General features: G+C 35.4%; 1 long non-coding RNA gene across 1 annotated transcript; it reads right to left on the bottom strand.

Moving 5' to 3' along the window:
* Positions 1-738: 738 nt before the first annotated feature.
* LOC106883062 (uncharacterized) lies at positions 739-9,228 on the bottom strand. The gene is made up of 3 exons (XR_001411063.3): positions 9,091-9,228; positions 4,641-4,758; positions 739-1,119 (listed from the first exon to the last, which is right to left on the bottom strand). It is a non-coding gene; the product is annotated as an uncharacterized LOC106883062 (long non-coding RNA).
* Between the last annotated feature and the right edge of the window lie 451 nt (positions 9,229-9,679).

Here is a 9,679-nt window from a genome sequence, read left to right as displayed (position 1 = left end):
CTTCAGAAAATTTTAACGAAATTATTTACAGTTTGGGAACTGGTTGTAGTGGCGCGAAATTATGGCCGCCATTGAGGAAGTACAATCTACGCATGGGCAAGAGACTTGCCTTCCCGGAAGCCCCTCGAGTGCGCATGCGTAGTAAAACCAGTACTTAAAGCGTTTCTTTCACTTTCTAACTCTCTTAGCGCGATGCCTTCGATCAGACAACAACGTGCTTCTCAACGAAGCTCTTTAGCGCGATGCCTTCGACGTGACAGCTACTTGCTCCTTTGGCATGCATCAGCGAAGCTCTTAACCTTCTAATGCCGATAACAAGTTAACCAGCGGCTGCTAAGCTGAATGACACAGGATTTGTAAAACTAAGCATCACCAAAAATAAAACTTATTTTTATTATGTTGTTAATTGTTCTACTGTTTCTTAATATATCATTTTGTTGAAAGGTAATAGAGAGAGATTAATGTCTCTATTGCAACTATCAATCTTTTACATGGTCAAATAAAGTAGTCTACGATTTCATTCGACTGAAAAATCCCAACCAGTAAAATCGCCATCAAATTACATCATAGGTATTATATAAGGAACAACTGGATAATGTAGCTCTAGTTATACATGGGATGGTCAAGGTAGGGGCGTCTTTGATTATAAATGTTGAGGATAGTAGCTTACCTGAGAATAAATAGAATCATTTAAGAAATGTATTACAACTTCTCTGTTGAATAATTTTAAACCACATATTAAATATTTTAAAATGTTTTATTTTCATTAAAGTACATCAATTGCTTTCACAAAAAACTATATTCCTTTCATAATTATCATGTAGATTTAAGCAGACCAAAAAAAAAAACTGTAGAAAATGTAGAAGCATGCAATAATTGTAAGAGATTCTTTGTATTTTCATTTCAAGAACTGGACACGTCTACATTAACATGATGCTCCAACTCGATTCTTCAATTGTATTCTCAAACAACGTTTTCAATTATTAAATCGAGCTTTTTCCCAGCATTTTCTGATGCATCCTATGTATTTTGAAACTGAACGGCTTTCATTAGGATTTGATTCATAATGTGCTAAACAGGCATTTCCACACTCTGGTGGAAGTATGATTGAAGGACGGGCTGCAATTAGAAAATATTTAAATATTAGAACTGCATTGGCGTTGATATTGTTTTTAAATTAGATATAGTGGAATAGATATAGTTGTTAACTAAATAAGAAAATAGTACTGCAGTTGCGGTTCTACAGTATTATACTCTCTTTTACTCTTTTACTTGTTTCAGTCATTTGATTGCGGCCATGCTGGAGCACCGCCTTTCGTCGAGCAAATCGACCCCAGGACTTATTCTTTGTAAGCCTAGTACTTATTCTATCGGTCTCTTTTGCCGAAATGCTAAGTTACGGGGACGTAAACACACCAGCATCGGTTGTCAAGCGATGTTGGGTGGACAAACACACACACACACACACACACACACACACACACACACACACACACACATATATATATATATATATACATGTACATATATACGACGGGCTTCTTTCAGTTTCCGTCTACCAAATCCACTCACAAGGCTTTGGTCGGCCCGATGTTATAGTAGAAGACACTTGCCCAAAGTGCCACGCAGTGGGACTGAACCCGGAACCATGTGGTTGGTAAGCAAGCTACTTTATTTCAACAATTTGGCCATTAAGGCCTTAGAAAGAGGGGACGAACAAGGACAGACAAACATAAAGTAGCTGCGGGCTGGACGCAGACATTAATGGGATGAAGGTGATAACAACACAGATGAAATAGTAATGGGAGGGGTACCAGCGCCCGCCGACCGATAACCCCTTACCACACAGTCATTCCTGCACCTATGTTAGTTATAACATGGCACTTATGTTATAACATTGCCCTTATATTAGTTATAACATTGCACCTTCTGATGCATGTGTAAGTGTGAGTGCGTTAGTTCTAATTCAGTTTTATTTTGTTACTTTGTTTAGTAGTTACACTTCACGATAGGTTGGATATATAGGTATGTATTACTTCAAGCACAGTGTTAGAGATAATTCGTTTTCCAAATAGGTGCAGGTATATGTAAGAAAGTAGTTCGATAGGCAACCATACATATGTATTCACTTACGCATTCATTAATGTATCAGAACTCAGAACACGACAAACTGATGAATATTGAAGCAAATATCAATTGTAACGGTTGGCGAAAGAGAAAAGAAAATGAAGAAATGTCAGGAAGAAGAAAATTTCACATTTGTTGCAAAAACAAAAAAAAAAGTGTTTTGTAGATAATCTTTGCAAATAGCATTTACTTTTGTTATACTGCACGGCACACTGGGCAAATGTTTGCTACCATACTTTGTGTTGACATCTTGAATAGAATTCGCTTGACGGAAACTAAGAGAAAGCCTTTCGTTGCGCGTGCGCGAGCGAGTGTGTGTGACATATTAAGTCTGATAGAAAAACATGAAAGTTTTTAATACAAAGGTGAATGCGAAATATAAATAAATAAATAAATAAATAAATAAACACATACAGATTAGGTGTTCATCGATAGAATTTCTCTGGAAAAGGTGTTACTGTTTTTAAGCATTATTTCTTGTTCGTTATTGCAGCTAGATTTTATTTAACCAGAACAAGGTTGTTACCTAATGTTAGTGGGTAGAGCAATATACATACACATACATATATATATATATATATATATATATATATATATATATATATATATATATATATATATATATATATATATATATATATATATATATATATATATATATATATATATACATATATATAATAATATTAGGGACAAAATCCAAAATTACAGGTAAAAACTCAATTAAAATCGATTTATAAAAAATCAAAATTAAATTGAGCTTATGTTTTGGTATCCAGAAGACCCAAAAGGCAGGTAAGGTTATGTAAGTGCTACGGAAGGACCGCTATTAGACTCTTGGTTCGATAATAGTATCAGTGAGGAGTCTAATGCGGGTCGTGTGTGAGTGTGTATATGTTAAATAAAATGGGACAACAAAGCCAAGGTGGTATGAAATTTCTATGACATTTATAAAGAGAAAGGTAGTCTTACAGCTGTTTCAGGTATCCCAAGAGACGATATGAGAGAGTTAAATAGAAGGAAAAGTAAAGTTCAGCATAAGAAGTTATTTTGGAAAAGGAGAGATATAAAAAATATACAAGGAAATATGAGAATAAAAAAATATGCTGGATGTTAAAGTTGCTGTTCCATTATCCATGCAATGTGCTGTGTAGAATGGGTAAAGAAGCTTTTTACATACCATGGACAAGAAGTTTCTTTACCCATTCTACACAACACATTCCTTGGATAATGGAACAGCAACTTTAACATCCAATATATTTTTTTATTCTTTTATTTCCTTGTATACTTCTTATGTTTCTTCCTTTCCAAAATAACTTCTTATGAACTCTACTATTTTCTTCTATCTAACTCTCTCATATCGTCTCTGATGATGGGATATCTTTTATATCCCTGAAACAGCTGTAAGACTACCTTTCTCTTTATAAATGTCCTAGAATTTTCACATAACTTTGGCTTTGGGGTTTCATTTTATTTAACACACACACGCACACACACACACACACACACACACATACACACACATATATATGTAGTAGAATAAGAAATAGAAAGTTCTTGGCAGAGTATTATATATTTGAAAATATGAATAGAAATGGTACAAATAGCGTGACGACAAAGATATTTACGCACGACAAAATTGAAATACACTGAAGTCAATTTTCAGAGAGAGAGAGAGAGAGAGAGAGAGAGAGAGAGAGAGAGAGAGAGAGAGAGAGAGAGAGAGAGAGATTTTGAATATGGTATGCTTTTTGTTAGATCTACCTACAAGATTCTTACATTTTTCTCAGGAATTTTCACTGATTTTTTTTCTACTTTAATTATATTCTGACTTGTGTATGATGAAGTATAACGTTCTAATGGGTTTTCAGCTAGAGGCCTCAAATATGTTACTGAACATTCGAAATGATTAGCAACATCGAACTTGAAATGAATGTAAGCTGGGACTCTGTTGGTTACGACGATGAAGGTCCCAGTTGATTTGATCGACGGAACAGCCTGCCCGTGAAATTAACGTGCATGTAGCTGAGCCAACTCTACACTAACGCGTACCCTTAATGTAGTTCTCAGGGAGATTCAGCGTGGCAAGTATGGCCCTTTGAAATACAGGTATAACTCATTTTTGCCAGCTGAGTAAGCTGGAGTAACGTGAAATAAAGTGTCTTGCTCAAGGACACAAGGCGCCGCTTGGAATCTAACAAACGAACTCGCGATCGTGACCCGAATATCCTACGCGCCTTCACAATTAATGTAACTCTTGTAATTAATGTAAAAAATAAATACAAGAATATTCAGATTGTTATAGCAGGCGTTTTCCAGATTTATTCGTGATGTATAAAAATTCATATAAAATGCTACAGTAAGCAAATGTCAAACTATTGTTCTTTTGTCTTTCTAATTTTTTTGTTTTTTTGTTTTTGATTTGTCATGATATTGTTTAACAGGTAACATCTTTATCGGTCTGAATAGCAACCCCGATTCATTTACATGAATAAGATTAATCAAATACTTACCGCTGACCGTTGCCATTCCAGCAAATATCGCAATCAATACGACGAAGACGATGATGCAATGACCTTTCATTTTGTATGTAAATATTTTACGCAGATATATTATGCTGAAGATTTTTAACTAAAAATATAAAAGAAAGTTAGTTTTTAATATACTTATCAGCACATTTATATAAACATAAATACAAATATTTTGGTGAACAAGATTAGCTCGGGTGCAATAAAATATCAATACTACATAAATTTACTAATATAACTTTAATTGTAAGTAAATTCCATATAATTGCATGATTTAAGCAAAATGAAATAATTGGTTAAGACAGTTGAAATATATCCCACTTTCTGACATTTAAAATGTCATACTTTTACTATCTGGATGCTGCAAAGCTTAAAATAAAGTTGTAAGGAACTAGCAGACATTATAACGGAATTTAATAATGCATATTTGTAATACACCACAAGACATTGCTCAGACTCTGGGAACAAAAACAAAACAAAAAACATTGATACAACGTTTAACGAAAACGGGCTTGTACCGAAAATAATGCGAAAGTGGGCATAGCTCTTTTATTAACTGACATTGGTCATTCAAATTGCACATTTTGGTTGAGTAATTCTTCCTCTGTAGTAGGTCTTCTTGTTCTTTATTGCTGGAAAATAATGGGTTCTGAAGGGAAGCAACATATTGTCATTGAATTCCTGTCGAAGGAGGGATGCAAGCTGTTAGACATCCATTGAAGGCTGCAGGTTGTTTATGGAGATGACATCATTGACAAGAGGAATGTGCACACATAGATGAAGAAGTTTAAGGAAGGGAAACCAGCAATGAAGATAAACCTCGTAGTGAGAGACGATCAACTGTGACCAGTGACAGGAGTCACTAGCGGTTGGACTAATTGATTCGCGAGGACAGACGAGCCACAGTCGGTGAGCTTCTTGCACAAAAGGATTGTGGTCATTATGCATAACAAAAGACGGTGGAAGACTGATACTAGATTTGAAGACGTGAAGTGTTCTCCTGTGCTGGAAGCGTTTGTAGTGAACGAAAACACGTTATTTTTCCGATCTGGTGACAAGGCACGAAACGTGGATGTATCTTTATGATCTGGAAGCGAAAACTTAGTCCTTGAAATGGCGTTACACCTCTTCTCTAAGGCCTAACAAGTTCAAAAGTCATAGATCAATATTAAAATGTTATGGTGACTACGTTGGACGGTGACAAAGGCGTCATTGTCTTTGACTTTCTGGAACGGTGACTGAACCGTGAATAGCGAACAGCACAATGAAACATGCACAATGTTTGGAGAAACCAACAAGATACCGAATAAGATGTCACACACACACACACACGTGTACATATATGTATGATTATATACACAAATATGTTTGTTTTTGGTTGTGCGTATAGAGTGGGAAGTGGTTTAACATTCCCATTTGTTATATAATGTCACAACATTTCACTTTTTGTTCTGGAGCCACTAGCGTAGCTAGAGTGTGTGCCGTCCGGGGGCGGCCATTCCATTTGCCGCCCCCGGACCCCACAAAAGCACATATTGCCTACAACAAACCCCAAAATACTGCCCGGGGCGCGAAATTATTTTCCCACGAGAGTTCCGGACTCCAGTTATGATCTCATTTGCATACAGCCAATTAAAGCTCAACTATCAAACTAATTTATGAGCACATAACAAGTGATGGGCGATAAGATAAGGCCACATGGGTAAGGAATGACCATGCTTCTTTCCTCTTTTAATAATGTTTGTCGTTCTTGTTCTTGTTTCAACCATGGCTGCCTCTGCTTAGTTATTTGTGATGTTGTTTACGTTATAAAATGGTAAGAGAGAGGGTTGCTAGCACATCACCCTCTATCCACATTTTCCCCATCCAAACGAGTTCAAGTTCATTACCCGAAACTTCCGTGGGGAAAAAAGTTCGCGCCCGGGGCGGACCGCCCCTACCGCCCACTAGCAACGCTAGTGTCTGGAGCAGACCAACTTTAACTTGTTGTTATTAAGGAAATTAAATGTACATTATAACAATAAAAAATGGTTTGCATAAAAATTCAGCAGCTGAATACTTTGACTTTTTATATCCCATTAAACGAACACAGCCTTTGTCATCAAGTTTAAATAATTAGCACAGCTAGATCAATTGATCTGACAATAGGTCTTTGTTATTAAATGTTCTGACCTATGCTTGTAAATTAAACATTGCACTAATTTTCTTATTTCATTCGACAAACATCATCCTTGGTACACCCATCTTCATTTTCACCCTGACACTGTTGTTTGCGTTGAGTTGTAAAACACCAAGTCAGTAGGTGCAGCTTTACTTGTACATTCTTTGTCTTTTGTTTTTCTTATTATGTTTCTTTATTAATGATGGCGTTGTTGTTGGTGGTGGTGGTGTTCTTGTTGTTGCTGTTGTTGTTGGTAGCGTTAGTTCTGATGATGGAAGGTGTGTAAGATAATGGGAGAATAATAAGAAGGAAGTTAATGAAGAAAAGCTGTAGATTGATAACTAAAAGACTAATCTAAAGCCTTAATACTAATAAGGCTCTACAAGTAATAAGTCATTATTGATGACGAATATTATTATGAAATACCTGAAGCCTGTTAACTGACGGAATTGTTAGAGCGTCGGTTGAAATGTCTTTCATTTTTTCCGGCTCTTTACATTCTGATTTCTATTCCTGCCGAGGTCAGCTTTGCTTTTCAACCTTTCGGAGTTGATGAAATAAAGTACCCGATAAGTACTGAGGTTGATGTAATCGACTTGCCCCTCCCCTCAAAATTGATGGCCTTGTGTCAAAATTAGAAAGAATTATTATGAAATACTTTATTTACATCCTTGTCTGTAGAGAGAGACAACTTTTAATTAGTATTTACCTAATTAAGATACTTTTTGTCTCTATTTTATTAAAAAAAAAAGAAAACAATAAAACACCAAAACATTTAATGCCGTTTTGCTTGACTGAATCGAAATTCTGACACTAAAACAAGTTGCTTTCCATCTTGTTGAAATTCATATTTTCTACTCCTAACAATACATTTGCAATCTGAGTAAATCTCTATTAGAAGTGACAGCTGAAATAAAACCACTTTCATATATTGTTTGTCTTCATGAAATTAGTTAAGTTTGCTTTGACAGTGCTAGAGCGACAACCATCTTGTTTTCATTTATATGTGATATATCAGTCAACGAGAAAACAAAGATAAGAAACAAAGAACTGAAACGGTTAACATCATTCGTACTTTTTACTAGCAGTTGTTATGTCTTCATTCAAACACATTAACTATCGTACGAAATAATCTACAAAGCGAAGTTCATGAGTTTGGATAAGTTCACATGCTGTATATAGTTTTCGGTGACAGCGCAGAGTACCTCCAGTTCCTTGGATACTATTTTCTCTACCACCTCCTTTTTGTTTCCTTCGTGAAATAATCTTTGCTTGGTACAATGTCATTATGTCATGCTCTGAGGTTAAACAGTAGAATCGACATAAGTAATTAACCGACAAACATGATACACGAATGTAGATAGTTAAGTGATTGGTGTGGTGGTTAACTAATTACTTGTCTGGCACGAATTAAGTTAGAGTTAGGAAGATGTTTGTGGTAGTGGCAGTGGTAGTGTTGGTGGTACTACTGGCTGTGGTGATGTTAGTTTTGGTGTTGGAAAACGTGTAAGATGATAGTAGAATAAACAAGAAGGACGTTAATGATGAAAATAGTCTTTAATAAATAAGAAATAAGAAACTTGGAAAAAATACAAACTAACTTTAATGATTATGATATTACTCAAGATTCGAAATATCCAAACATATATTTGTCGAGAGTTCGAGAACTGGATCAAATATTGGTCTTTCGATTGCAATGAGTTCATGCAACCACTAATACTGTTATGTATGAAATACTGCAGTGGGAGCTCTGGACTAACAGGAAATTGATGTGTTTTAATGGGTTAGAACATCGGGATCGAAACCTCACCGAATAGAATAAATTATGTCTAGCATAGGCAAGTGGCAATAAATTTTGTTAGTTGGTACATTCAATTAAATCTATTCCAAAATATAACTAGTATCTATATTAATTTTATCAACCCCAAAAAGAGTAAAAAGCGTCGGTGGCATTTAAATTCAGAACAAAAAGGGACGTAACTAAACACTGCTAGGTTGTCATCTTCATCATCATCATCATCATCATCATCATCATCATCATCATCGTCATCCTCATCGTCATTATTATTATTATTATTATTATTATTTTGCCAGCCGTTATCATAACGATTCAACCACTTGCCTACATTTAACAACGGGATAAATGAATAACTCTGAGATGGCTAAAATGTACAACAGCAAAGTTTCATAACAATTCTTGAGTTCATATACGATTTCCAAAATTTAGAATAACAACGAGGAAAATTAAACAAACCATTAGCTAATGCCACTTACCTCAACTTAGTTCTCTTGAGATTACGTCTACGAACTGAAAACACTTGAAATTAAATCTTTATAAGGGTTGTAATACGCCCAGTCCGGTAGTTACATTGCTTTTGATTGGTTAAGCTTCTAAGAGTTGACACCAATCAATTGAAAGTGCGTTGAAACCATGTTGATAATTTGAGAAATCTAAGTAACCGCATATCTACATATATGTAGATAATAACTAGATTTGTTTTAAAGAAAAATATTTGCTTTAAAATGAATAAGATCAATCAATATCAGTTATCATTTAAAGTTAGTAAATAATAAATAAATAAATAAATGTTTAGCATGTGACAAAGTTGATATGATGGAAAACGACGAGGGAAAGAGTAAGAAGATGAGGAGGCGGACATCAGGAGTGGGGCAGCGAAAGAAAATATAAGGGAAATGTATAAATGTCTTGTTCTGAAAAAAAAGTGATGTGATACGAGTGTGTGTATCTGTGTGTGTGTGTGTGTGTGTGTGTGTGTGTGTGTGTGTGTGTGTGTGTGTGTGTGTGTGTTGGCATGTGTGCATGTATGTGTGTGTGTGTGTGTGTTTGTGCGTACGTGTGTGC

Source organism: Octopus bimaculoides, chromosome 4 (assembly GCF_046866305.1).
Source record: "Octopus bimaculoides isolate indiv1 chromosome 4, ASM4686630v1, whole genome shotgun sequence".
NCBI lineage: Eukaryota > Metazoa > Mollusca > Cephalopoda > Octopoda > Octopodidae > Octopus > Octopus bimaculoides.
The sequence above is the reverse complement of the archived record's forward strand: the minus strand, read 5'-3'. Positions and strand labels throughout refer to the sequence as shown.